Source organism: Lycorma delicatula, chromosome 10, assembly GCF_047948215.1.
Source record: "Lycorma delicatula isolate Av1 chromosome 10, ASM4794821v1, whole genome shotgun sequence".
In the NCBI taxonomy this organism is placed as follows: Eukaryota; Metazoa; Arthropoda; class Insecta; order Hemiptera; family Fulgoridae; genus Lycorma; species Lycorma delicatula.
This window is the reverse complement of record NC_134464.1, coordinates 114,432,301-114,448,468: the sequence shown is the minus strand read 5'-3', so window position 1 is coordinate 114,448,468 and position 16,168 is coordinate 114,432,301. Positions and strand designations below refer to the sequence as shown.

The 16,168-nt window shown below is 29.2% G+C and overlaps 1 pseudogene; it reads right to left on the bottom strand.

Annotated features, from left to right (window-relative positions):
• Positions 1-16,168, bottom strand: part of LOC142331091 (T-complex protein 1 subunit beta-like) — a 42,499-nt pseudogene that overhangs the window by 7,440 nt on the left and 18,891 nt on the right.

Genomic DNA, 16,168 nt, shown 5'->3' with positions numbered 1-16,168 from the left:
GGGATGCTGAAAAACCACTATGAACCAAGAACACAGTCATCATCATTCAATAAAGGCTACGCCTTCTCGATTTAGCCACGTCACTCTCATCTCCACTTCTCTCTTCAAGTCATTATATGAACCAAGACCCATCTCTTCTTTAACAATATTGATGATGGTTGCTCTCGGTCTACCTCTAGGTTTTTAACCCAAAACCTTGCCCTCAAATATATTCATCAAGAATAATGTTTTCCCTAACATTAAATTTCATTACTATTATTTATTTCTAATAATTCTAGATTTTTCTCTATTTTTTATCATACATCCATTTATATTTGTTTAAAATTCAGCAATATTTCACAAATTCTTTAATCTATTTTTTTTAGTAATTTAAAAATGATCTAATAATTTATAAACATTATAATTAATACAGTACATATATTAATGATATTTATGCAGTAAAATTTGTTAGAAAATATAAAATAAAATGTTATCACTAAACAACATACCTCTTCAATAACATCACAATGACCTAATTTAACTTTATCTGGGAAATCAAAAGTAGAAACAATTTCACCACCAGTGACTAATGCAAGGCGTTCAATACCATCAAAATCAGCATGCTCAATAGCCATTACACCAGCATCAGCACAGTTGTTCAGGATAATTGTATATAAGTTGCCTACAAATGAACATTAAATAAAGTAATAATAGTAAAAAAAAATAATTAAATTTATCAATAAATGCAATTATATGAATATCAATGAAACTAATTACTAGTAAGAAACAACAGCAATGTACCTGTTAATGAAAACATTAGCATTATGCTTAAGAATCTTTTCCACTTTATCTTTCATCTTCTCCTTTTCAGCCACTTCTAATTCAGCAATTTTAGCCATAGAATCAACACGTACACGAGAACCAAACACCTTAATCTTATCAGTATCCATAGGTGTGTTGGCAATTAATATTTTTGCATTTTCAACACGTTTTGGCTGATGCTGACCAACTTTCTTATCCAATAAAAATCCTAAATAAAACAAAAAAGTAGAAATAAATGACCACTGTAGCATTAGCATTATCAATTATTATTTTATATTAGTAATACACAGACATCATATTTTGAAAAAATTCAAAAATTTTGTCAAAATAAATTTCAAAAACAGAGAAAATTTAATTCATATTACATGAGTATTTAATCTAACATGATATGATATCAGAGCTACTTCATAAGGACAAAATATTATATATATCATTAAAATCATCATCATCATCAGTGTTCTACTATTAAGTAGGTCCTTACACAGCATTAGCTCGCTGTTCTTTTCTATTTTCAGCTATCCTTTTTGTATGAACATAACTTCTTTCTACCTTAATATCAAGCACTTTCCTCTTCGTTGCAAAAAGTCCCTTTCTCAGCCCCATATAATGCTATACTCCATACAAAATATTTGGCAAGTCTTTTTCTCAGATGTTTATCAAGCTACACAACAAGCAACACTTCCTATTGAAAGCTTCATTTCCCACTGTAATTCTAGTTTTTATTTCCTTTGTGTATCTCACATCATCACAGACAATGCTTCCAAGATATTTAAAGAACTCCACCTGTTCAATCTCTCTCCTTCTAGGTTAACTAACATTCTTTTTTTTTCTTTATCGATCATCATAGATTTAGTTTTCTTATTACTGATTTTCATACCAAAGTCCTTACCCGTTCTATCGAAGTTCTCCAGCAATCCTGCAAATGTCTTGATATTTTCTGCTAGCATACTATGTCATCAGCAAATCTACTCTTCCCACAAAAACATACACCCTTTCCTTTCTTGCACTTTCCTATGATCTCCTCAACGTAAATGTTAACAGGGTACAACAGATGAAAAACAACACCCCTGTCTAACACCTCTTCCAAACTTGTCTTCTTCCCTAAGTCATTTCCTACTTGATCTTTCACTTTTTGTTCAAGGTAAAGGTTTTTCCTTCCAGTCAACATCTTTATTTTTTATAATGGTCACTAGTTTATCCATTCTACTCTGTCGAAAAAATTTTCAAGAGCCTACAAAAACTATATTTACATCTCTTCCTTTCACAATGTACCTTTCACCAACAGTTTTCAGTAATCCAATGTATCTCATGTATCCCTTCCCCCCTGAAAAGCAAACTGTTCTTCAACACCAGATTTGAAAAGTCTGCTGCATATCCTTCTGTTCAAAACCCTCAGAAGCACTTTAGTTGTATGAAACAACAAACTTTAGGATTCTGAATTCCTCACACTTGATTATATAAATATTTTTTCTCAATTGGTATCATCACAGTTGATAAGAAGTCTCTTTGCCATATTAATGGTAACTGGAACTGCAAAAACAGAATAGTAATTTATAAGAAAGTTAATGAACCACAAAGTTCCATTTTACCAATCCCCTTTTTCCTTTCCCACTAGTTTGTTTCCTGAATTCTTCTCTCATTACTCTGTTTTGTTTTGAAGCTTATTCTTCATAGAAATCCCTCCTTTCACAGATTTCTTTTAATTTTTTATTGATTCCCAATTTTATGTTTAAAATTTCTATTCCTTTTTTTTTACACTTCTTTATCTTTACCAAAATGTATGCTTTCAGTTTTTTTATATAAATATAAAACATTTATTTATTTGAGAAATGAGAATATTTAAGATTTTGTCTTTAAAAATTCCTCAATTTATTCAAGGAAAAAAAACAACTGACATTTTTAATCCTGTAATGATTAACTTGTGGACTTTTTTTAATCTATTTTATTAGGAACAGAATGCTGCATTAATAGCACACCAAAGTGTTTTTTCAATGTAATTCTATAAATATATATAAATTGTTAATAAAACTGTAAAAAATTACCATCATCCAAAAATGAATCTTCTAAAGTTCCACCTTTTTTACGTATAATTTGAATAGCTGAAAGATTACCGGATCCTATAAGGCGAAGAACAGCATCTACTGCTAATTTTGAAAAATGTTCTTTATACTGTGATAAAATTTTTGAACTTAATGTCGTACGAGCAATATTAAGTAAATCTTCACGGAAAGTTGCTTCATCACCACTAGAAAAAAATGAACTTATTTAAAATATATTTTTACGTATAAAAAAATCATATTATTGAAATTATTAACATCTTACTTTAGCTCATTTAGATACAATTTTTTTCTGTTAATGGTGACCCTTATGCCACAATTTTTTTTCATCAGTATCACCATGAGGCACCAATAGTCAATATTTCATTGATAAAAATATATCCAAGGAGTAAATTCTGAACTGGAAATACTTTTCTCATTATAAAGTAAATTTCTTAAATATATAAGGGAAAACTGTAAAAGTACATTAAACAAATAACTACTTATAAAAAAAAATCTTTTCTAATAGGAAAATTATATGAAAGCAAGCTTTAAATTTTACTTCCATAACAAAGAAACTTACATTACACTAAACCTTAATAATAATCAATTTAGAAAGTTACATAATTCAATCAACATAAACAGTATTATGAAAAAAACCATTTGTACAAAGAGAATGCAGCATAAATGAAGTTAAATTTGATATCAACTAAAGGAAAAATAATTTAGACAACACTTTTTACTTCCTAATACGTTTAGCATATGACCTGTTGTAACAGTTTTTAAATTAAGTGAACCTTAACCTTTATTGACCTGTGTAATTAATTCCTTTTGTGATTCTGATGTAAATTTTGACTATGTTAACTAAGGACTAAGGATAATATTTTTAAATCTCAATAATTCAAAGATCCTTTTTTATTAAAAAATAAATTTTAATACCAATATTGTTATTTTTTTAAGGTATTTTTTAACAATTGTTTCTTCGGTCATCATTACTTATAAAATTTATTGCTCATTTCCTAATAATACAACAAATATGACTCGCAGTTCAAAATATTTTGAAAATTCAACAAAACTGGTGAAAAAACTAAGAGTAAATCAACAATTCATATTCTCACATTCTAGTCAGTCTTAGCTCATGTTCATTAGCAGTCTCTTAACTTAATTTATCTGAATTTCTTATTTCTATCAAAATGTAGTGAAATAATGCTTGATATTCCTAGATTCCAGAGAACCTTACTTGAACTTGATACAAGTCTCTTCATATCAGTTCTCAGTACTCCTTTTCTTAACGTCACAAAACTTTTGTGACACTAAGAACACAGTTTTGTCACACAGTTTTTACACGTCTAACCAAATTTTATATAAAAACAAAATTAAATATGCAAACTATGCAATAAACTTTAAAGATGTAAAAAAATTCTACCAAAATACTTTATCACTCTAAATTTTGACTCCTAAATTAAGGGAGCAATGCAATGTTGGTATTGTTTGTTTTTAATTGAGAGCTGACATCAAAATTTAGGTAATTAAAAATTTAGGTAATTAAGTCAAAATTTAGGTAATTAAAAAACGATTATTTTTTTCATTTCGATGCATGTAATCTATTTTACTTTTTAAGAAGAATTATTTACATCCTATTACGTTTTTTAAAATTCTATCCAGCATGAGTAACAGCTAAAAATATAGGTTTCATTACGAGGGATTTGGCCCACTGATTATTGTTTCAAATTAAGAAGAAATAGACTGCTATGATTTCATCATATAGAATCACTGATTAGTTAAAATACTGAAAGTTCATTAAAACAATTTACATCACTCATGCTTATTCCTGTATAAGCAATAAAACATTATAAAATTGAAGTAATAAACAAAATCACTGAAGCAGAAACTCCTTTGTAATAGTTTAATAAGGAACTAAAATATAAAATACATCTTTTGAAATTATTATTTACAAATGTAGAAATTACTGTAAAATCAGGAAGAGGAAGATCATTAGGTGATAAATGAATTTTATTAAATGAGCAATACCTAAAAAATAGTTTATCTACTTCTGATAAATGAAACAGCAAAGTAAACAGAATTTTTTTCCAAATTTAACTCTTGGGAACTGTGTGGCTAATTTTATACAGAAAAATAATGCTTTAAAATATGACACACTGTTTAACGTTGAGCCCCATGGCTGTTAAGACAGTTATATCAGGGGCTGTCGGCACCATCTAGCAGTCTATGCATAAGTAATATGGAATGCATTTTACTTATGCTAGCCTTTCAGTTCAGCTGTTAAGATTTATGTGGTGTGCAAGTTAAATACTTAGTGCTATAAAATTGCTTGTGGTCCCCAGGTTTTTTCATTATTTTCGTAATGACCAATTGTGAAATTCTGGATTTGTCTCTGTCAAAAGAGACAACAATTTAATGTTAAAAACAAATTATCCGCAGACGAACTAAAATATATTTTGGAAAATGAGAGCAGTAACAGTGAATTTAGTGTCGAAAGTGAATATAAATATTTAGATGACAGTGATGTCACATCATATAGTGAAAATGATGTGAAGATAAAAGAAAATCTTACTGACACTTAACTGTGCAAACTGTACACAATGAAACTGAAAATGACTTGGTAACTGAAAATGGTAACTTGGAATTAACGAAATTGGTAACTTGGTTGAAACTGAAAATGATTTGGTATTAAAATAGACTTGAAATTTTCAGGGTACCTTAGAACCCTGATATTACTTAGATATTTAAGTGGGCATGCACTAAGAAAGGATTTTGCAAAATTTTGATTTTAAGGGTTCAAACTGATAAAAAACTAAATTGATAAAAAAAACATGTTTTTTTTAATAACAGCACTATATCTGTTGGTCGTAAAAGCAACAAACGCTATACCAAATATTTTACGATTCCATTGCAATGTTTCTGATATTTATGTTCGCTATAGACTAAAAAACTACTGGACTGATTTACACACGAGGAAGAAGGGAGAAAGGGAAAAATCAAAAAATGTATAAAGGAAGAGGGTAAAAAGGGAAGAAGGAAAAAATTGAAAAAAGGGGAAAATGAGGAAAAGGAAATGGAAAAAAGAAGAGGAAGGATGAAAGGGAAATGGGTGGAAAGGAAGGAGAAAGGGAAGTAAGCGGGAGAAGGAAAGGGAAACAAGAGAAAATGGAAAGGGAGAGCAAAGCAAGGCATGACCCTCTGATTTGTGACAGCAAGCGCAAGTAACCATAGAGCACGTGTGAAGTCGTGATGGGGATGCTAGATTTGGGCTTGTAATAAATTTTTTGTTTATCTTTATTGGACTTTTATATTGAACTATTTTAATTCATTCATAAAATGTATTGGTCTAACAAATATTGTTCAATTCTCTTATCTTCCTTTTTTTGTTTTCCTTTATTTAAGTTTTGGGCAACAATTCATTGTTTATCGTATAATCCTTCAGTATTTTTCCTTAAAAATTTTTATTTACAGTTTTATCAGGATTTAATGAAAATCTGAATATGATATGTTGAATAAATATTTTTTTATTTATAAAAAAATAAGTTTGCTATTATTAAAAAAGCATTGCGAGTGAAGCTACATCTATATTGTAGGCAAAGTCACAATGGGGTATGCTAGCAATATTCATAATAAAGTAAATTACATTACACATAAACTAACATCGATTACTTCAAAACCATTAAATCCAGTCAGCACCAAATGGTGTGTGTGGCCCTATGGAACAGACATTCTCATTCAGGAGGCCAATGGCACTGAACACACTTATGGCTTTATGTATGATACAATGTACAAATGTTAATAAACCACCTCCTGTTTTATCCAAATTATTACTATTAAAAAAAATTAAAAATCTGGTTTGTCAGATCAAGTGGCACTCAACATGTTAAGCTTTACATCTCATCCTATAACAGAGTTATCTAGATAAATTTAAACCTAACAACAATTTTCAGGTCTAAAGAAAAGTTGGTAAAATATCACTGTTACGCACGCACAATTCAATAACCATGGGTTTTGAGTTTAAAATAACACTGGTACACACATATTAAATTTTTACAGCAATTCTAAAAAAAAAAGGTGGCAAAGTATTGCATGACTTTTCTGGCTACGTCGGTCAAGCCATGATCACCCAAATAAAATTTAAGCATGACAAAATTCCCAAATTTTGAATAAAAAATTGTTGAATTTAGGGGTTCCTTACTCTGTGAGGAAAACTCAGGAAAAATTTATTTATAAAGACATGATTCCTAACAAAAAAAATTAATTTAAAAGAATTGATTAAAATTATTAAGAAAAAAGTATAACTTTTATGAAAGTAAAAAAAATATTTTATGAAAGAAAAATTACTTCTACTAATTTTGGGTCCAAAATATAATGTAGGTGCCAATGTTACTTTAAGTGATGAAGAAAAATATGCAAAATCTTTTTAATAATAAAAATACATTAAAAGGGGCCAAACAACAAAAAACAAATATATATTTTTTTAGACATGAAGAAGAAAATTAAAAAAACCATAAATTTTCTATAAATATTCATATAGGTTAAAGTTAACAAATTTGCTTAAGTAGAGTTTATTCTCTTCATCTAGCATCTGCTTCAATAAAGGCTAAACTAAGAAAAACAAAATTTTTTAAAACATTTTTCTGCCTTTTTGGTTTTGGTTCTATAATTTAAGACTTGTAGACATTTCTCGATAGTTTTACAGAAGAGAATAAACTTTCAAATAAAGATTTTGAAAAATATTTAAACTGAAGGGGGATAGAGTAAAAGATCAACAACTAAAAATTCTTAAAATATTTCAAATTTAAGAGGTGAGGATTGACTTTTTTGAAAAAATCCTTTTTGGATAATAAAAGTTTCTCTAAAATGTCTGAAAAGAGCAAAATTGGTTTTTTTTCACAATATCCTCCACCCACTAATGAAATTTGAAAAAATTAATATGATCAATATCCCATATACAGAAATATTTGAGCTAAATTTGAAGAAAATCGGTTGGGTCAATCCTGAGATATAAAATTTGACCTTATACAACATACATATACATGGTGTTTTGGTCTAAATGAACTAGCTGGACCACAAAATGTAGACATTTGCCAAAAAACCAGGTACCCCAAGAAAGGAGTATTATTCACCAGGGAAGTAATATTTTGAAGTATGTCATACTAATTTAAACATTTGTAGAAGACAATTCACCGCATTTGTAATAAATTAATTTCATCCCTAATAATTTCATATATGCATCTTAATAAAAAAATAATTATATGATAAAATGGACTGTATCGAATTGCATCACAGAGAGGCTCTTTTAAAGTATAGTTTTTTTTCAATAGATATTGTTTACTGTGAATTATTACTAGTATACTGTATTGACTTTCTGATTTATCGGGTGTTTTGTTTTTTGTACTATTGTATTTTTATGAGTACATCTTTTATTAATTTTATTTTTTTGAAGTTATTCTTCTTTTGGCGAGGTTAGAAGAAACTGATCCGTGTATTTTCAATAAGTTGTGCGTGCCGATGTAACACACCATGAAGATTGCACAAGCCCAAGTGGATCAGTTTGCATGCACATGCATGTAGTGTCTAATTCAGTCAGTTGTTCAATTCAATTAAGTGATTAGCAAGTGTTGTAAACATAACAGATACCGAGTTGTAATAAACATATATTTAAAACACGGATTTCTGAAGACGGATATTTTAAATTGTGAATACTGTTGTTCATATTCATAAAACTTTATTCATATTGCAGCATATATATATATATATATATATATATATATATAATTTTTTTGTGAAAATTGTATTATCAAGCTCTGAGGTTATATTTATGTAAGTATTATTTTTATGAGCAAAATTATATTTTTTAATGACAGAAAATAATAGCACACATCAGATAAATTCTTGATTTTGCATAAATAATTTTAAATTTACCAAAAACAAAATTTTTGAAAAAAATACACTACTATAAAATAAAACTACATGTATCATATTTTTCATATCATAAGCCACTGATAAACCTTGTTCCTAATCAATCGTCATCCGAAGAATTAATGGAACTAAACTAATCAAAATAAATTCGATGAGCTTTGTTTTATATGACAACGAATACTTCAATAATTTTTAAACTGTATAAAATAAATATTATTTAATTTAATTTAAGTGTTATTTATTCAAACTTTTATTCATGGTATATAATGTCTTCTATCGATCGTTTGACTCTGTTCAAATTTGTTTGAATGTATAAAAAATTTTTTTTATTCATGCCAAAGAAATATAACTTCTTACGTGCATATATAAGTACACACAATATTTTTTTTTAACTTTAATTATATTATATAACAGTATATTCTTAACGTAAATTTTTGTAACTCATACCAGCGCTCAGTTTTTACTTTGCAGGTATTATTTCTTGTATTCTAATATTATGTGTGTTTCTATGTATTTAAAAAGAGGAAATAAAATTGAATTGAATTTAAGTAAAAGGAAGTGATTTGGGTTCTAAACCTAGAAGAAACAATATGCCTGGTTGTAATTATGCTATCTGTAAATGAAAGAAATAAATGATTTTAATAATTGTACCAACTAAAAAATACTTAGTAATATACTAGAACCTGTCTTTATAAAGGTAAAATCTACCTACGTAAACATATAAACAAACATCACTTACCTGTGATCTAATGAAGCATTCATCAAGGCATTTCGGGCAACTTCAGTAGCACGTCTTCAACCAGCAATTATGGTCTGTGGATGAATTTTTTGATCAATAAGTTTTTCGGCTTCTTGAAGAAGTTCAGCAGCTATTCAAGGGAAAAAACATATTACAGAAAAATACTCCACACACACAATTTTGTTCAATGTGAGCACAACTTTTGTTACACAGCATACATCCATTCAACACAAGAGTTCATCTTGTTTTTCAACAGCAAGTCTGGAATTAACAAATGCACAAATGTTTCATTCCTAGCCTCAAAATGGGTAGATCAGTACATACACAAGATCCTTTATAAAACACCAAAGGAAAAAATCACGGAGTCAAATTGGATGACCTTGGAGACCGCCGCAAACTCTGTCATCATATCCATGCCAAGCAATCCAGCAGCAAGGAAAACATCATTCAACCAATCCCATGCACGGTTATGCCAGTGAGGATGCGTACAATCATGTTGCAAATGAAATTCTCTGATCCATCTTATAACCGAGGAAAGAGCTATATATACAGAATTTCCAAATAAGCAATTTCTATTACTCTTGCTTCAGCAAAAAAGAAAAGCCCATAAATTTGCATTGGAACATTGAACCTAAAACAATTAATTTTAGAAAATCCCTTGAATATTGTAAGAGTTCACATGGATTTTCTGACCCCCAGATATTGACATTATACGAGTTAACTTTTTCACTAAGATGAAATACTGATTCATTACTATACACAATATGATCAAGAAAGTCGTAATTTCATGCTGCAACACTTTTATTGTGAAAATAGCATGCACAGCATAGATGGTGGGCTTCAAAGCCTTTAATAACTGTAAACTGTCCAGGATGTAAGTTGAACTGTAACTACAGGTTTAAATTTCACAACCCTGTAAAATACAAACGGCTTTCTGTTCAGGAGTCACATCTTTGCTAGTGGGACAGTCAAGTGTAAAAATAGGGAATCAATCTATGGCCATGCATGTAACTAAAACTGTCTCTTTTGGTTTGATTCAAGCCTTAAATTAACACTTCATCCGAATGTATAACAATTTAAACCCTGATACTCCTTTTTAGTACACCCAATAAACAGTTACAGAAAATCCCATTATTGTGATAAACCTCATTAAGTATAATGATATTCTGTAAAAACAACAAACTCCTTTAAAACAATGTAATTAATCGGACCCATATTATTTATTTATTTCACTAAAAAGAATTTCAAGCCATGTAAAGTGAAATAGTTGACATGTAGATTAAGTAAATGAAATTATCTTTTATTCATATCGGCACTTTGTGTTTTAAAATTTGTAAGTATGATTGGTACCTAAATACCACTAAAGTATAATAAATATGTACCACAAATAAGACAGAATATCAGTGAATCTTGGAGCAAAATATGTACTCAACCTCTTCTGTGACTTCAAACATAGAAGTTACAGAAGTTGATTGAATTTTTATGCAGGTAATCAACCACCAAGTTTCCTTTCGATTGAGAGTAATTTTAAATATAATTTTTTTACATTAATCTTGGTTTTAATTGCATGAAAATGATACTATAAAATTCTGTCCAGCTCTCTTAACAGCTAGTGTTTTGTTTATGTTAAGTGGACTGTAAATAAAACAAATACCGATTTGAATTAAAAATTGATATACTAATATATTAACATGTTCATTATTTTATTTAATCTGTATTACATTGTTGAAAAAAAATACATAATTTAATGCATATACATGTCTACTTTATGATGTGTAAATTTTGACCGAATGATATGAGTCTTCAAATGATAGATTGAGACTTGCTAGACAAGATGAGACTGGACAAGGAGAGACTGGCAGATTCTAGTATTGAGCTGGCTTATATAGTGTAGATGGGGCAGAGTTAATTGCCAGCAGCTGTGTCTCAACATTTTGCCCGCCATAAGTTAACATATCTTACGATAATGTAATAAGATTGAATCCAACAAGCTTGGCGACTAGGCCATATCGTATGGTTGCATGTTACGCACTAATAATTAATAAACAATAAACATATATTTAATAAAATACAAACAAATTATGTTGAAAAGAAGGAAAAACTAATATTTAACATCACATTGTGCCAGACAGCAGTGCTGTCTGAACAAGTAGTGTGAACTGTACTCAACCATGAAATCACAAATATCAAAAATTATAAAAGAAATTAAAATTAAAAAATTGGAATTTTATAACACCAAATCAAAATTATATATCCAAGGCCATCTGTAATAGTAGTGGGATACCAACTGGTCAAAACTTGGCAATAAAACATGACAGGGACATGAAGTTTAAGTAAAAGGAGGAGAAACTATCTCAGTTTTCAATATGGAAATAAGTTTTGGTACCAGCACACAATGTTGTGTTACAAGGTCAATGGCCACGAACTATGCTTTACCAGATATAAAATTCAGGTTTATATAAATTTATCCACAGGATAAAATTAAACTATTTTTAAAATATGCAAAATTGAACCTCAAAATGTCATTATAGAACATCAACATGATAGCAGAAAGTTAATGTGTGATGCGCAGTTGAATGAATGAGACACTGTTCATTTTGTTTTTGTTAAAAACTATAACAGAAAGCAAGAAACTTTCTGGATATCTCAGAAGAGTATGCAGTGCTCTAAATGCCAGAGAATTTCATTCTCCAGTTAGATGAAGCTCCTCCACATTTTGTCACATTCATGTGGAATTATCTTAAACATTTCCTCAGCAAAGTCTCTAGATCTTATCCCTTTGAATTTCTATTTATGGAGTTATGCAAAACAAGAGCGGTTCTTTATTCCAATAAAAAAAAAGTGCACCATTTAAAAGAAGGAATCACCAGAGCTATTTTAATGTCAACCAGTTCTCTGCCTTGTATACCAAGAAGTTGAAAATCATCTTGATGTCTGCAAGGCAACTACTGGAGTTCATATCCAGATCTAATAAACAGATAAGGTTCTTGGAGAGTTTAACATATTTTGACATATACTTCATGTTTCTGTCATAATTTGTTGCAATACTACCACTGTTTGAAACTCCGTCATTATTTGACTCACATGCTATGATCAAAATATTCTAATTAAATTATTATTATAAGTAATATTACAAAATTTTTTTAAAAAGTTGCTTAATATTAATTAATTTTTTAATTGCTTAGTATTGCTTAGTTGCTTAATATTAATTAATTTGCTTAATTTATTAATTTTTAGTCATACTTTAATCAAATTATCATACATTGCATTAATCAGTAGGTTAATTTGGATTTCAAAACATAACATCAATTTTGCAGATTTTGCAACTTTACACCCACACTGTTAATTTACTCCGGTAAAGGGTGATTGCAAAAGTAATGGTGGAATATTGTTTTGTCACCACCTGACCTTAGTATTAGTAATTGTGCTAAACTTCATCAATCGGCAATGTCAGAAGTATATTAAATTAAGAATGCAAGATTTGAGGACAAACATGAAAAAAAGCCATTATGAGTTAAAGAAAAGCAACATTTTTGGTAACATATTAATATAATATATGATATCTCATTTCAGAATATTATGTTAGTACCAATGATGTCATACCATCCTAACATTAAGAACTAAATCTGTAACAGAATAAATTAACTCAGTTTATCTACACGAGTAATTTTCAATAAACATAAGCCAATTTTGGAATATAATATTATAGGCTAAGAAATGTTAGTATTAATGGTTGAAGAATCTGAGGTATATGAAAAAGAAAATTATTAATAAAATGTTCTTAACTATACAATTTGTTTAATCATTTATTATTTAGCCTATCATTTAACAATATTCAATGGAAAATGTTAGTTTGAACACCACTGTTGAGAACTGTAAACAGAATTTTTTTGAATGTTTAATAAAAAAGTATTTGACACTTTCAGATACTAGAATACAATATAACACACTAAATGTTTTAAATAAAATTTTCATCATTCCACACATTTGATACAGCTAAAATCCTGCAAATGTTAAAAAATTATAAAATGGTGTAGATGAATAAGGCAAAATTCTGAAAAAATAATGCACACATAAATGGAATAATCTAAATTTCATAGCAATTTATATGACACTTGTAAATTACCTGCAAGTAGCAAAAAATTCTGACTAAAATGAGTTATTAGAAATGAAAAAAGGAATTCCGATTAAAAAAAAATCCAAGGTGGACAACAAACATTACACAATTACCAAAACATGATTTATGAAAGCTAATGTAGGTTGTCTTAATTCCATTACATTTTTCTACTAACTGCTTTTGATAAAGTAATAAATTCTGAAAATGTAATTTTTTACAACAGATCATTAAATTAGAGTAATACTTTTTAATAAATGGGTTCTTATTTGTTATCTGCCTGCCATGTACTTATGGGTTAGGTTGCATAACGTACTGAAAACTGGTTCCAAAATTCCAGATTACCTTTCTTAAGTGAAGTATATTTTATTTATTTGTGGGAGCAAGAAACATCATTGATTACATGGTGTAAATGGGAACTGGATATGTCAGATGAAATGACCGCTGACTAGATTAACTATTTACGTGAAATATGCATGGATGTTCTCTTACAAAAGGATGATCGAAAGATTGGTATTGTTGGAAAACCATTGAATTGGACGAAATCATGTTTAAAAGGCGCAAAAATAATGCCAGGCGAATTTTGTCATAACAATGGATTTATGGCGGTACATGTAAAGAAATCAAGGAATGCTTTCTCGTTTGCGTTCCCGATTGTTCATTTTCAATGTTGATGAAAGAAATTAAAAGTATGTGATGGAAGGATCAACATTGTACACAGACTTGTGAAGGGCATATATAACATATAAAATCGAAGATGCAGAATTCAAGCACTTACAAGTGAACAGCCGTCTTAACTTCATCGATCTAACTACACGCGGGGCTCCATAAAATAGCAGAACTAGCAGCACAGAGGCACAGACCACCATTATATCCGGAGTCATACTTAGCGGAGTTCATGTGGAGCAAAGTGTTCATGAAAACGATGCATTTGACGTTATAATTGAGGGGATTAAGAGCATTGGCCATCTGCAAAAAACTTGTGAGGTAAGTTGCAATGTATTGTAGTAGACTAGCAAGTGGTTTGGTTAAAACATTCACTTAAACGATTGTACGTGGCAGGCAGATAACCAGTAAGTACCAATAAATGTCATTTTTAACAGATATTAGAAAACAATTTTCTTTAATTAAAATCAAAAAATTCACTGCAAGTTAATTTTTTTTAATTAATAGTTTCCGAGCTCAACGAACTTTTCTTGAAAATAAATTAATAAACATTAAAAAAAAATATCATGAAATATTAAATGAATTAAGCAAATAAATTAATAAAAATTTACAAACCCAACACAGTAACAGAAGTTGTTCCATCACCAACTTCATCATCCTGAACTCTAGAAATATCAACTAAAACCTTAGCTGCAGGATTATCCACTCCAATATTTTTTAAAATTGTTGCTCCATCATTTGTAACTTCAATCTGACCTTCATTGCGTCCTGATGATACTAGTATTTTATCCATTCCTTTAGGCCCTAGAGTGCTTTTAACTAAATCACCAACAACAATTGCTCCAATAAATGAAGACATCCGAGCTGTTTCAGCTTTCTCCTCAGCTGCTTCATTTTTTAATATTCTTACAGGATTTAATGACACCTAAAAAATAAATAAAATCAGATACCTGAAATAATAATAAAGACTTATACACTGAAAACTAAATGAAACTTAATCATTCTATATACTCAAAATACAGAGTAGGCATTTACAACCATCAAATACAAAAAAACAGAATCTGCTACCATAGCTGGGAATGACATAAAAGATCATTCAAGACTATAATCAATCTTCTGTGACAGCGTAAATGTGCAATTTATACTGCTAAGGAGGATATTAGATACAGATATTATATATATATAAAATGAAAATAGCGTCATTATATTTCACACAGGTATTGCGGCAAATAGATGAAGAAAGAACCATCTGGAAAAATATAGTTAAAAGAAGAGACAGACTTATAGGCCACATACTAAGGCATCCTGGAATAGTCGCTTTAATTTTGGAAGGAAAGGTAGAAGGGAAAACTTGTGTAGGCAGGCCACGTTTGGAATATGTAAAACAAATTGTTAGGGATGTAGGATGTAGAGGGTATACTGAAATGAAACGACTAGCACTAGATAGGGAATCTTGGAGAGCTGCATCAAACCAGTCAAGTGACTGAAGACAAAAAAAAAAAAAAAAAAAAAAAAATATTTCACACGTATTTATATCATTTCTTAAAACTGATTATAAATGAGTGTCATAACAATGACAACGGATTAGCCAATTAATATTCTCTTTACTTTAACAAACTCTCAAATTTTAGAACCAACCCGAATCATAAAAAAAACGTCCTGCAGGTACATTAACTTCAAAATAAAACCGAATGAAGAAATGAACCATTTAGTACGAATTCATGAAAAATATTTATAAAAAACCATACTACTCACTCAATAATTAACTACCTTTGATTTTTACAACTGAACCGACTATACATTCACAAAGGAAAAACAAACTAATGTTTTAAAACAAAACATGTGTACTATTACAAATTTCTAAGTTTAGTTTACAGTTACAAG